The sequence below is a fragment of the Taudactylus pleione genome, unplaced genomic scaffold (genome assembly GCF_031769625.1).
Source record: "Taudactylus pleione unplaced genomic scaffold, aTauple2 ptg000378l, whole genome shotgun sequence".
In the NCBI taxonomy this organism is placed as follows: Eukaryota; Metazoa; Chordata; class Amphibia; order Anura; family Myobatrachidae; genus Taudactylus; species Taudactylus pleione.
Genome location: NW_028284779.1, coordinates 21,642 through 37,315, shown reverse-complemented (window position 1 = coordinate 37,315; position 15,674 = coordinate 21,642).

The window sequence follows — 15,674 nt, the reverse complement described above, 5'->3', positions numbered from 1 at the left end:
CCCTGGTAAGAGGCGGGACTGCAGCGCAGTTCAAAATTCAAATAGGGGAGTCACCCCAACTGTCATCTCACACGCTGCCAAACATCACTGGCTGGGACTCACTGGCAGTTGGTGTGACTCCCCTATTTGCATTTTGGACTGTGCTGTAGCCCCACCCCTGGAGCCTCCACCTATCATAAATTACCAGGGAAGTCCAGGACCAGAGCATTGTGTCCCTCCTGGAGAGGGTCATGGGAGATGATAATGCGACTTGAACTTGAAGAAGGGATGGTCAATCCCTATGCTGACTGCAAGGGCAGGTTACAGAGCCAAATGGGGCAACTGAACATGCTTATGTGATCCCCGGCATGCCTGTGAGGTGTCACTACTAGTGATGGACAGTTGCCATGGCAACCCCTTTGGACGGCATACCCCATAATGCCGAGGACGGCCAGTCTGGCGCCTGTGCAGCGGAGAGAAGACGATGCTAAAGGAAGTCGCGCAAATCCAAGGAGGCAGAGAGAGTTATTATGCAGCAGAGCGCGTGTGGGTGGCTGCGTGCGGAGCAAGCTGCTGCCATTTTCGAGGTGTCTGTAGGAAGCAGAGCCTGTAAGGAGCGGGCATTCACAAGATTCGCCCCAGTCATTGGAAGGGGTCCTCACCGGAGCTTTGAGGGTGAGAAGACACTTAGGGCCTGATTCAGAGGTGGACGTAATTCATATGCGCATACAATTTCTTATGGGTTCGCAATTGCGCAAATGCCAGTATAAGCATTCCCCTTGCGCAGTAACGTGCCTAACGGACTCAGTTAGCCCTGTGGCACCCACTTTGCATGTCTGAGCAATGCACAAGTCCGCTGGTGGTTCAGACCGCACCACCATCGACGCACCATCGGTCGGATTATCGTTTCCTGGAGCAGCCACTATGGACCAGTCTTCCCCTTCTTATAATATGGCCACTATGGTTGTGGTGCTGTGAAAAAGATGGCAGCCATGACACTACCGTAATACGCCAATGACACTACCGTAATACGCCCATGACTACTACTTTAATGCATCAGACAGTCTCGCACGGGGCTCGCTGATGCGCGTAGTCCGGAACCTATTACATATATTATCTCTAATTATAGCGATGTCTATCTTACTCAACTTCGTACACCATCGCACACCCAGGTTAGCGCATGTGCATTGAGGGTGTCCTAGACTTTTCACGCATGCGCAGTAGAAAAATATCGATCAACTGAGCAAACATCGCACTGCGTCCATCTCTGGATCAGGCCCTTCGGGGCGTATGTATTATTAATTGCAGCATGCATCTGACATCACAGATTCTTTATCGCCACAATTTGCGGTAATAAGGAATCTGTGATCGCTGGAATGTATCAAGTCTGAGTCGCTGGGCCAGGAGCACCGATACAACGCCTCCTGGCATCAGTAACAAGTAAAGTGATCGCATTGAAGCAGATGAAGAATGAATAAAAAGGGATCTCAGCAATTACCGGTCCAGTGACACCAGGGGGTATATTTACTAAAGTGCAGGTTTTTAGAAGTGGAGATTTTGCCCATAGCAACCAATCAGATTATATCTATTATCTTCTAGAAGGTGCTATACAAATGTTAAGTAGAATATGATTGGTTACTACGGGCAACATCTCCACTTCTAAAAACCCGCACTTTAGTAAATCCCAAGTATGTGTGTGTAAGAGACTGTGGGGTCTATTTACTAAGCCTTGTATGGAGATAAAGTGAATGGAGATAAAATACCAGCCAATCAGCTCCTAACTGTCATGTCACAGGCTGCGTTTGAAAACTACAAATAAGGTGTCTGCGCTAATCACTATATAAAAAACATAGGCTGTGAGAATTATAAATATATTATTATTGTATTGAACATTTGAAAAATGAACTGCAGTTCAACTCCAAAAACATATATAAACATTACACATTGAATGAAAAAAGAACTGAAATGTTACATTAATAATCACACATACTGTTTCCAATACATCATAGATAAAAAGATAGATGTTTTAAACTCTATGTAGAGCCTTGATGGTAATCAGCATATGTTGCTAACGGCAACCAGAATGATATCAATCTGTAAAGTAGGTATAGTCACTCTGCTGAAACCTGATATAGGGTATAGTGAGTAGTGGGTATAGCGGGGGGTCTCCAGACCAAAACCCGCAGTCCAGTATCTCACCTGTCCCAGTGGGGAGTCGCTGAGGAGTGAACGGCTCACCATCCTACACGACTTCCCTGCTTGTGAGTCATTGGAGCTACGCACAGTCCCACAGTTGGCCACCGGAGCGGCGCTGGTCACAGGAACCAACATCACACCTACTTGTTTGTACTTGTCTGGGAGTCACAGGAGCAGCTGGTTCCTAGGGAGTCTCTGGAGCTTTGAGTCCACTGGGACAGGTGAGATACTGGACTGTGGGTTTTGGTCTGGAGACCCCCTGCTATTATATTCACTGTACCAAGAGTTTGTTAGCTCCACGGCTCTGTAATTTAGGGAGTCACTATTACCCTATATCAGGTTTCAACAGAGTGACTATACCTACTTTACAGATTGATATCATTCTGGTTGCCAACAGCAACATATGCTGATTACCATCAAGGCTCTACATAGAGTTTAATACATCTATCTTTTTATCTGATATATTGGAAGCAGTATGTGTTTAGATTATTAATGTAACATTGAATTTCTTTTTTCATTCAATGTGTAATGTTTATACATGTTTTTAGAGTTGAACTGCAGTTAATTTTTTCATATGTTCAATAAATGAATAATATATTTATAGTTTTCACAGCCTATGTTTTTTATATAGTGATTAGCGCAGACACCTTATTTGTATTTTTTTAGTTCCTTTTTAAGGGTGATTTGCAGGTATCCCTCTGGTGTCAGCAGCAAGTCTCTATATTAGACAACACCTGAGTGATTAGCGCACCAGTTTTTCTTTCTCTTCTGTGTTTGAAAAATGACAGTTAGGAGCTGGTTGGCTGGTACTTTATCTCCGTCCATTTTATCTCCATCCAAGGCTTAGTAAATAGACCCCTGTAGCTTTGCTGTTTATTAGGACTGTCTAGCAGGTGGTTGCTGGAGACCTTCCTACTGCTGTAAAGACCTCGGAGCAAGTTATCTTAGGACCTGTAGTTCTGCAGATGAGGGGACAGTTATATTCCGTTGTTTGGTCATCATTTTCGGGGGCCTATTTATCAACACATATCTGCAGGTTTGTTTTCAGGGAGTACCATCTAATATTAAGTATCCCATCGATGTGTCTAGGGAGGACTTCAGCAGTCATTGGAGATTTGGTGCCAGGGCAAGAAGCCGAACCCTTGCATCCTCCTGCAACCAGGTAATTGTAGTAAGCATCTCTAATACAAATATGAAAGAGCAGTGCGCTCCGGTACTGTCTCCTCTCTGTGAATACATGCTGGGCGCTAGGACCCAGAGTCCCCGGAGAGGATAGTAGCCGATAAGAAAGGGAGCGTGGCCAATCCCCCGTTTAAGTCATTCCCAGGGTCCGTAGATGTGGACTGCCCCCGGAGACCGGCCTGTGTGCAGTGCCGGCTGCCTCACTATATCAGGAGCCGAGTGCTGCACGCAATGCTACAGTGCAGCACCCGGCTCCTATCATTGAGGAGTCAGCACTTTGGTGTAACCTCTCGGTCGGTGACACCCGGGTGCGGCCCGTGCCCCTCTGTGACGCCACTGCCCAGAGTCTGTATGGAGGTCCGACCTCTGACCTGATGTGCTACTGCACATGTGCAGACTGCAGACATTTTCTTTACTGTGTAGAATGACACAATGCTGTGCATTATCTCTGGTCACTGCTATTAACCCCTGCATTACCACGGTGTCCCTGCAGATCCTGTTACTGCTGCTTACCAATACACCCAGCAACTTGGTTAAGGACTTTCTGTGCGGCCTAACAGTCACTCTCACATCCTCTGTGCACCTATCATGACTACTATCCCAATAGACTATATCAATAATAAATGTATTCGGGGTACCACACTTTAGTGGAAGGATGGTGCAGTCCCTCACCTGAGTGCTTTTACCCTATCACAGCTCTACTTTGTCCTTAAAGAGAAAATCTTTTTTTTTTATATTTGGCAAAGGTAGAACTTTTCTCAAATTAATTGCTTGCAAATAAATTTGTGCCATGTAAAATCACCACTTTAGTAAATATGTGCATGTGTGTATCTTGGGCTTGTAATTTGAGTTGGGTAAATCTCATACTCGCACTCATTTGTGCTTGGGCAGGTGGGTCAAGGGCATTCACATGTAATGTTATCACAGTAGAGGATGGGGACACCCCTTAGTAGCGGCGTAACTATAAATTTTGCTCCCCCTGCCAAAAATGTTTCAGGAACCCCCCCCCACCTAAAAAAACAAACACATCCAAAGATGACGTTTAAGGTGTGTGGTTTCATGATACAGTAATGTCCCTTACACATTATGCCACACCGTAATGCCCTTATTACACATTATGCCGCACTGTAATGTCCCTATGCCACACCCTAATATCCCTTACACATTATGCCACACAATAATGGCACATATAACACATAATGACATACAGTGATGCCCTTATAACACATTATGCCACACTGTAATGCCCTTATAACACATTATGCAACACCATAATGCCCCTATGCCACACCTTAATGGCCCTTACACATTATGCCACACAATAATGGCATGTATTACGCATTATGCCACACAATAATGGCATGTATAACACATAATGACACACAGTAATGCCCTTTAATGCCCTAATTACACATAATGCCACACGGGTGGGACAGTACCAGAAAAACAGGACTGTCCCACCAAAATTATGAAAGTGAGGAGGTATGTATAGGAGGGATGCATACATAGTCATACACATATACACATACTTGACATATTTGACCCTCTGTACCCCCTCCTTAATCCGGCTCTGGCCCCATAGCGGCTGCACCCCCTGCACCTATTATAGTTACGCCCATACCCAGTGAAGCTTGATTTGTGCGAAATTCCATCCCAACTTTATTAATCTCTAATAGTTATGCATCATGACGCAACACCAGGGAGCAGCCTGAGATGTGAAGGCACATTGGGGTGTTTTACGTTAATCTATATTCTTCTGGCCAGTTACATGGTTCCTGCTGTTTACACCTATAGCAGATTGTAAATTTGGACTACAGTCTCCGAGCTTATCCTGGAGCAGGCAGAGAACATTGTTTTGCTGACAAGTTCTAAAGATAAATATAGCATCAAATACAGGTGATTCATCCTGTATTGTAGCCAGTATAATACAGACAAATAACAGAATACAATAGTAGCAACCGCAGAGTCTAGAAAGCAAGATTACATTTCACTCAAAACAGTTAAAAATAAAAATCAATCAATTATTTAATTAAAAAAAAGAAATACAATAATGAATAAAAGGCATATATCAAATTAATAACCGCGGTATAATGCAAAATCGTAATAAATTATGAACGTATCAACAATTAGTGTCAATAACGAGTTAAGAATGTCCGGGAGTCTGAACCACTGCAATATACGGGAAGGATGTAAAGTTCCTTAATAATAGGGGCTTCCAAGTGGGAAACGTTGTTAAGAGTACATATGCTCAATGTGCGGCATTTGCAGGATAGTCATTGTAGCAGCATGGGTGTTACCTGCAGCTCGGGTGTAAGTGTCCCGTAAGGGGCTGAGTGACAGTCCGGTAGGCGGTGATGGCAGACCGCATGTACGGATGGCTGGCTTCAGTGCTCGACCCGACCAGCGGGGAACACGTGGTGATGGATGACAAGCCGCTCTGGTGCATCACAAAAAAAGCACTAATCCACGGAACTCACCATTCCTAGATTTGGGGTGCAACATGCTATGTGACCACATTGTGTAAATAGAGATCACAGGGGCTCTGCACTCACCATAATAACTAACAATAATAATAATAATAAACATACTTTTAACTAGTTATCTAACTTGTGTCAGCTGTTTTCCTAGGTACTTTGCAACAGGTGTGCTTGGTAACTGTCTCACATTTAAAAGCAAAGTTGCTGTGAGCTTTAAACCTTGATAGCATACCCTGAGTTTAACACTAATGTGATGGCTGTGTCCATGTTATAATTCTGAGCAATAGAGTAGGGACTTGCAGTAAAGTGGGGTCCCGTGACGATGGGCTGCAAGCTTAAATGCATTGATCAATTCATGAACCAAAGCCCCACTGATTACTATGTTTATTATTATTATTGTTAGTTATTATGGTGAGTGCAGAGCCCCTGTGATTTATATATATATATATATATATATATATATAGTATTTAGTGTGCCACTTATCACAGACAATTATTTATTATATACAATTTCGGTGAATCGTTAGACAAACAGATTATAATGGATGACACTGTTAATCCTTAATGATTAATTTTATGATATGGGCTAATCACCTACAATTGTGGGAACACTTTGTACAGTCTGAGTGTTACATGATTTCAGCAAAGATTTATGTTGGGATTGTCTCTATGCAACATTTCTGCTTTGCAATATTGACTAAGTGCACACAACAAGTTCATTGCTAATATATGTTTTAGCTGTACAGCTCTTCTAAGCATTTCTACTGATTCTGTATCTAAAGGTGCCCACACACATAGCGATCTGCACACGATCCCACACTGTGTGCGATTTCCCCTGAACTCTCCCCCGGCAGCTCCCCGGCAGCTCCTACTCACGATTTGGAGTAAAAAAATGTCCAATCTGACTTAAGATCTATCGTGCATCCAGTGCATTGTGTCCCAGATTGGCAAATCTGCCCTAAAGCATGGCAAATCTGAAGATGCGATGTACGACGATCGGGGACGCGCATTGGCATCGTGATCGTGAGTGGACACTCACGATTTGGCCATATTTTATACGATTTGTCATCACGATTCGTCGAAATCGGCCAAATCGGGTAAAATATCGCTATGTGTGTGGGCAGCTTTAGAACAAATGCACAGTACCACTTCTCATGTGCTGGGAGTAATTCTCAGTTTCCGTTACTCAATGCATGTTACAATGGGTGGGATGCACTAACCTTGTGGTGTACATCCCTTCAGTCACCGCACAATTACTATTCGCATATGTACTAACATATGCGATTAGTATCACAAAGGACAGCTCCTGCGATAGCAGCCGACGCCGGGTGAGGGGGTCTCTGTGGGTCTCCGCCCCCTCCAGCCCCGAAAGCTTCCTGCTGGTGACCTCTGCAGGAAGTCCCGGGCTCCTCCTCCTCCTCCTCCTCCCTGCACCCGGAAGAAGAATAGGAGGGGAAGGAGGCGGAGGACACAGGAGGAGCACGGGCCGTCGCTCAGGAAGCGCAGAGCGCGGGGGAGCCGGCAGGAGAGGCGCAGGGTGGGGAGGTGGCTTCGAATCGGCGACGAGCGAATGCGGTAAGAAGCTCATAGGTTTCTATAGGGTGATGCCAGAAAAATCTGGCATTACCCTCCGCACCGAAAATAGGGAGGCCGGGGCTTAGTACACATGAAAATGTGGTAAAAACCCAGAAAACTGAGTTTTTACCGCATTTTTCTAGTACATCCCGGCAAATGTTAGAGATGTATGATAGCAGCATGATACATGGCGCTATAACTCTTCCTGCTTTGCCTCTTTACCACTGATGTACATCTCGATTGCCGGAGTGGGGGAGTGAAAACTCCCCCCTCCGGCGATGCCCGCCAGAGCCCACAGCGCATCAGCCTAGTGTCTCTTCTCCCAATCGGCTCCACTGGGCATGCGCGAGATCTCGCAATCATCGCGATATCTAATGCGCATCCCTAGCACGGCAGCCGCCGCAGCCAGGGACATTGCTGTCCTTGCCGTGGTGTCAGAGCAATGACAGCTGCAGTTTTCGGAAGGGTCAGTGCCACTGACCATTCATACATTGGCTGAGACATCGGCATGCTATCTTGTACTGTAGGTAGCAGCGCCGATGGCAGGGGCTCATTATAGTGCCTCTGTCATTTACAACCCAACCTCAGTTATAAAACATGGAGAAGCGGTATCAGCACAGATAACATGCGCTGATACTACTTCTCCCCCATATTGCTGGGTCATACATATCCCCCAAACGTGTCTTGTTCTGTCTGAACAAAACAGAATAGTCTGAGAGCGCTATATAACACAGATCTTTCTATCATTCATTATATAATACAGAGAACATTCTAGTAACCATTATATTACAGAGAGAATTCCGATTTTCCTTTATATAAAACAGAGAACATTCTAGTATCTATTATATAATACAGAGACCATACTAGTGACCATTATGTAATACAGAGAGTGTGCCTTCTAGTGACCATTATATAATACTGAACTTATTCTAGTGACCATTATATAATACTGAACTTACTCTAGTGACCATTATATAATACAGTGAGCATTCTAGTGACCATTATGTAAAACAGAGAGCATTATAGTTTCCATTATATAATACAGAGGACATTCTATTGACCATTATATTATACAGAAAGCATTCTAATTTCAATTATATAATACTGAGATCATTCTAGTGACCATTATATAAAACAGATGGCATTCTAGTGACCATTATATAATACACAAGACATTCTAATGATCATTATATAATACAGAGAGCATTCTAGTGACCATTATTATTCAAAGGTCATTCATATATAATACCGAGAGCATTCTAGTGACCATTATGTAAAACAGAAAGCATTCTAGTTTCCATTATATAATACAGAGAACATTATAGTGACCATTATATAATACAGAGAGCATTCTAATATCAATTATATAATACTGAGATCATTCTAGTGACCATTATATAAAACAGATGGCATTCTAGTGACCATTATATAATACAGAGGGGAGAATTTCAAATGTTTTCTTGCACCCACAACTCCTGTGTAAAGTGATGGGCAATATTCAATTGTTTATGCTGCTGGGTGCGAGTGCCACGGCTGCCTATTACGTTACATTAGTACATTCTTTTTGGATACACATGAGACAATTTTTATGAATACATCTGGTTTATACTTATGTGCATATGTCTATTGGTCCAATTATCTTTACATTTTGTATGTTACATTGATGTGTGTTAATTCTTGTTGATGTGTCTTTTTATTTTCTATTAAAACTTATTTATTAATCCCATTGCGCTTTCTCCATGCTATGGAAAGTGACAGCGACCAATTCAATACTTGAACTGTAAAAGCAGATTTGATGTGATTGTTATAAGGAATGTATCTGTAGCCATAATTAGTAGATGACATTATTGAGGCGATTGTTCGCGTTAATCCCACTGTCATCTACAGTTTCAGGAAGGTATCGGTTTCCCGTGTGTGGTTACATTGTAGCTGCCTCCCCGGGCGTTTTACGTTTTTTCTGGATGAACACAGATAGGATTCAAGTCGGTTTAACTTAAAGGGGACGAAATAAAGTTGCACTCAATAACTTTTTTTTGGAGTGATCTCAATATTTTCAGCACTGTGCATCCCCTGTACCCGAACGCATGCACCTCAGTGGCAACTCCCCTTAAAGCTGTTTGGGTATAACTGGCCGCCAATGAGGCATTCGTACATAGGAGCTCATTCCGACCCGCTCGCTAGATGCATTCGCTCGCTCCCAGCTTATGCAAATTTAACGCACACCCAGCAAGACAGGCGATCGTACGGCAAGGCATTAGCACGCCCACTATAACTGGCATGCGATCACTTTGGGTATACAGACGCCCACTAGCCATTCATAATACGCCCACTTGTGCACGTCATCTCCTGGAAGTGCATGAAAACATTGGTACATCGAGCACCATCGTATGTGCTCACAGCACTTGAGGTTGACTATACCTTGTCGCAAGTGCTGCGATCACTTCAGTGTGAAATACAATCAGGTGACGTGTACTATGACGCACTGCCTGTTCATTATGCACGCCTCTGAAATGGCGTTGAAACACTCCTGCGTTCGTACCTCCACTCTCCCGCTCCTAGTGCCCTGCGGCTGTCACCACCCACACACGGCCTCTGCTGTCACTCATTCAGCTGGGCTGTCTATTCTGGGCGAGCGAGCGCTTCCCAATCTATAGCAGCGGTTCGCACAAGCGCATGGCGATACATACGCATGCGCAGATTGCAAATATCGGCCAGCTACGAGCGATCGTATCCTAGCGAGCAGGTCTGAATCAGCTCCATAGGCCAAGTTGAGTGAGGGAGCGTTCAGGGCCTGATCTCAGGTGGCTCTCTTGGGCAAAAAATAAGGCCAGTGCAAGTGCCCGCTTATAGTGATGATGGTTATCTTACCAAGAGAATGGATAATGGCAATGCCATCACCCAGATGGGAGAATATCTGTATTATCTAGCATCATGCACACAGTGGGAGCGCAATTGCAAAGGACTCCAATGGAGCTCTAAATCGTCCCTAAAGATGTCATAACTTTTAATCTCGCTGCCTATATGACTTTGTAAAAAATATATCCAAACCATCTAGCCATGTCTATGCCTGCCTCTATTCTGCAAAGGAACAGTGCACGGAGTTCTTATAGAGCCGTAACCTCTTAGGGGGCACCGAGCGGGAGAGCACAAGGGACCTAGGCCGACAATGCTCTTATGCCCAGGAGTGGAGAGTTCCTTTCATCCCCTCAAGAGTCAGATACAGGATGTGTAAACCCCCCCCAGCACTCCCAGCCAAGGACTCTGCCAGTGTTTGACAAACTTGACACAAACAAAAAAAAGGTCTAGAGGTGAAACAATTATATCTGGAAAAAGTCCAAAGAAACAGAAATGTTAATGTGCTGCTATTTCCTTTCAATTATGCCCCCTGGGAAAGGCACAGTTAACCCCGTCATGTCATAGAGCGGAAGGCGTGACAGATTCCCACACACAGCGACAGCGCTGCTGTGAAGGCGCAGTTCCAGCGGCTGCGGGAGAGGTGGAGATGTGTCCTGGCCGCCAGCTATTCCAGGGGACATCGCTTAACCCTTTCTCTGTGGTTTGCTTGAAATATTAGTTCCTTCTGCTCATTTGCAGCACAGTTTAAACAACCCTAACGAGAGGCTGCACCTGTCCTACGGCGCACAGCAGCGTCCTGTTTATGGGCCGCTAAACTAACAATGTGATCCCAGTTTAACGCCAGACTTTTATAGCCAGATTGCGCAGCCTCCTCAAAATGTTTGTGGTGGGGTAAGAGAGCGGTGGCGACTTAAAACGCAGGCGTGTTGCTACCATTTTCGGGGGGCATGTCTCCAATCCCATACGCAATAAAAAATGGCTCCGGCATCTCAGTTCCCATGCTGAGTGACCATAAGGAAACACAGGAAGCTGATTAACGATCGCGACCAATCCTGGCGGCTGCGATTGGTGAATACCCCTAGGTGAACACCCACAACTTTAAAGTCCACAGCACATGAAGGTTAAATTTCCTAAGTGCTGAAGTGCATCTGAGTAGTGAAATGTCGATGTTCTGGGGCGACACAGACTCCCCCTTGCACTAATACACCAGATTGCCCAGGGAAGCGCACAGATTTGCAGACTCTGGGCCTGATTCACGACGGATCGCAACGGCGATGGCAGCAGTCTCACTGCGAAGGTATACAAATCTATTGTGATCGCTATGCAGTTGCAGCACTACACAGGGACGCCCACCTTACCTTACACACATCCGTAATACTTAGTATGACTGCGAAACCATCAGTAACATGGAGCACCATCGCAGCCTCACACTTGCACAAGCTCTGACCTTGCTCAGAAATTGCTAACTTCATTGCACGCAGTGAAAGCCCAAGCTGCGTATGGCATTGCAGTGGTTAATTTATTCACACCCCTGTAACAGTGTTAAAACGCCCTGGCACACCTGCGTTTCGCAGACCCCCTTCCCCCCCACAAACGGCACGTCCTGTCAATCACTCTGCGATGGGTCTGCGTGGTCTCTGCGATCGCAGTCTGGATTGCAGTGGCTAGTTTGCGCACAAGCAATGCGATGCATATGCATGCACGGATCACAACAATAGGCCGATTGCGCGCATAATCGCAGTTGCGATCGGTAGTGTATCAGGCCTGCGATTGTTGCATTTTGGGTGTGTAAATGTTATCTACATCTGAAGTGATGAGTTGGGTTGTTTGGGAGGGTGAGAGAGGATTTAATGTGTGAGTAAGTTACTAAAGCTGAGGTCTGGTGTAACGAGATGAGATATAAATAAGATAAAGAAGAGGAGAAAGTACATTTACTGGGGTGTTTAATTAGAGGGCACACAGTCTTAGTCTCCCCAAATAAAGACTTGACTTTTCCCCCACCTCAACCATGTAGTAGTAGCAGTAGGAGGAGCCTGCCGCGGGGCGCCAGCACTGAAGGGGCACCTCCTCCATTGCCCACAATATATTCACTCCACTTAGGGCTGTAACTTTGTACCCAGAGTGTACGGTCACAGCCGCCCAATACATGTCACCTCTTCCCGGCACCTGAGAAGCCACCATACACTAGTGGAGAGCTCTGTGTCAGACCATCAGCTGCCGCCTCCGTCTATCTATAGCCTGTCCCTACTCAATAGTGTCACTGCTCCTCAGCATCTTCTTATGTCAGTGTGACATGTCCGGTGTCCCTCTCAGCCACAACTCTCTGCTTCACTCCTCCCTGGCGGCAGCACTAGCCACTTGGCCCCCTGCAGCAGTCCCGGTGCATCCCATCACCAACAACTCCCCGTCCCACTCTTCCCGGGGACAGCCCTAGCCGTGGACCCGTGTAGCAGTCATGGCGCTCCCCACACTCACAACTGTCCGTCCCACTCCTCCCTGGCGGCACCCCTAGTCGTGGACTCATGCAGCAGAGTGGCTGGCCTGAGGACAAGCACGGCTGCAGATCTTCCAGGAGCTGGATGTCAACAAGGATGCATCGAACAGAGCTGCAGGGTTAGGCCTCAAAGCCACTACATCGGGTGGTTTTCTCCACCATCAGGGGTATTAAGAGGGCTCCCCACCCCACATCAGGTGGCTGTCGCCTCCATCAGGATCAGGCTTGCCTACCCTCCCGATTTTGTCGGGAGCCTCCCGATAATCGGGTGCAGCTTCCAGCCCCCCGGAAAGGCAGGCAAGCCTCACGGCAGCTGCCGATCCCCCTGATCCCCCACGCGATTAATAGTTAAACCCCCGCAGTGGGAGGCCGGTGATGCAATTCACACTGAATCGCGTCATTTTGGCCAAGCCCCCTGCTCCACAATGCCTGTATTATTGGCATTGTGTAACGGGGGCGGGGCCAAAATTATGCAATCATGTGGCCCCACCCCCGCCACGCCCACAAATGCCAGTCATCCGCCCAGCCACTCCTCTTTGTCCCGGCCACGCCCCTCCCGTCCTGCCGATCTGGCTGCTCCCTCCTGGAAGGCGCAGCCAGAAAGTCGGCAAGTATGATCAAGTATGATCAGGAGCCTCATGCTAATTGCACTGTACAGGTCACTATCTTATCTGTGACTAATGCATTCAGATGTGTCCCCACACATCTATCCCCCGTGCGACACATAGCGCGTGACCGCAGAGTGACTCGCTGGCGGCGAGCATCTTTTCATGCAAATTTTTCCATTCAAATGCGTCTTATTCACAAAGCGATGCAAATAGGATGCACAAGCAGCTTCTGCTGATTAACATAAAGGCCCTCATTCAGAGGCAGTCGGAGGATGCAAGCGGTCGCTGAGAAACTGGGCGGCCGCTTGCATCCTGACCGGCCGCCTCTGTTTCGGTCGTTAGGCTGTGGGTTTACACCCACAGCTCTAACAACCGCTAGGATGATGGTCGCGATGGTCATAGACCGTTGCGACCATCGGGGCTTACGACGAGACCCTAGGGTAGGGTCTCACTTGTCGTAAGCCCCGGAGAGCTTCTGGTTCTGTCAGAGCCGGAAGCTCTCCACTGACATCACTAGTGATGTCAGTGGGGCCTCCCCCAAACGGCAGGCGTTCCCATGGGAACGCCTCCATTTGGGCTGCCACCCCCCCGGCCTGCCTTCCAAACGGGGCAAGCTGTCAATCAACATCGACAGCTCGCCCCCTTTGGAAAGAGACCCGCTATGACCGGCGCTGTCGGTCGTAGTGGGTCTCACGCATGCGCACGAAGGAGCCGGCTCCCTCGTGCGCATGCGCACTGGACAAACATCGAGGCAGCCGTGCAGTCGTAGACCGTACGGCCGCCTCTGAATGAAGCCCAATATGTGGTATATTATGTGTGCGACTGCGGGTGTATCTGCATGCAAAATGCTACATTACAGTGTCAGCGGCTGTGACGGGGGGGCAAAAATTTATAACTTGCCCCTGGGCATTTGGGATGAAATTATGCCACTGGGTATTAGTAGTAGTAGTAGTTATAATAATAATATTAAAAATAATTAGGCAGTCCCATTGTCTACTGTAATGAGGCTGATGTATCGATGACTCAAACCTTAGAGAGGGATAAAGTGGAGTAGTTACCAATAGCAACCAAACAGCTTATAACTGTCATTTGTCTGTACTAGATAATTTGTAGCTAGAATCTGATTGGTTGCTATGGGCAACGTCTCCACATTATCTTTCCCCATGGCTTGATACATTTCCCCCATTGTATTGAAATAGTTGATATACTAGTTGGCGGTTGTGCTTTGAAGCGACTTTTCACTCCCTAATGTTGGCACCGCGTAGCCACAAAACTAGATGAAGATTGATTGAAGCATCCGGAGGGCAAATATTGTTCATTTGTGCCTAAATAGAAAACAGTGTAGTCCTACAAGCTATAAAAGAAGCGGAAAAATCAGAAGAGACCGCGCTATGCAAAAGTGTAAATGCCGCATCGAAGTCCGACCTCCCTTACGCATTTTTCTGATGAAATAATGGCCTAATTTACTCATAAGAGTCCAGGGGCATCGGGTGCCACAGATAGCTGCCGTATTTGTTGCGGAACTTAAAGGTGTTCACAGAAGCCACCTTAATATGCAGCAGTGTAAAGCAAGCTGCATACACACACAATGATTTTGTTACCAACGATTTTATGAACGATTTTATGAACGATTTTCTGTCAAATTATCTGTCAGATTTTTTAAAGTATAATGAACGATTTTTTTGAACTACAAACGATTTTTGCATATTCGCTTAATGAAAAACGTTGAGTTGACAAGACTGACTGAACTACAAACCACAAACGTGAACGCGCATGAACGATACTCGTTCATCGTTTGACTCATAAAGTGAACGATTTTTTCAAACGATTATCGTTAAATGATATCTTTTAATGATAATCGTTCAAAAAATCGTTGGTGTGCATGCAGCTTTATTGATAATGTAGGTTTCAGTGATGTAAAGCCTGAAATTAGGATAAATCACCTCAGACCTTTCTCCACCTTTTGGTGACCTTTCAACCAGCAAACAAAATGCAAATAGACGATTGACGTGAGATTTCCCCACATGGTTTGGGGCAATTAAATGTATTTTTGTGCAGAGTACTTGGCATTTTATGTTCTTATTTATGAGAAAAGGATTCTGCCTTGTCAGTGGCGTAAGTTCATCCCAGACGCCCGGAGGCAAGTTATAATTTGGTGTGTGTGTGTGTTCATCTCCATGAACCCTTGTATCGTGGTATTTTGCCGTAACCTGCGCTGGTTTCCTTCGGGCCTGTCATCTCTCAGTCCTGCTCCTTACAACTTCATGCGCTCTGATTGGTGGATAGCTCCAACCATCCACCAATCAG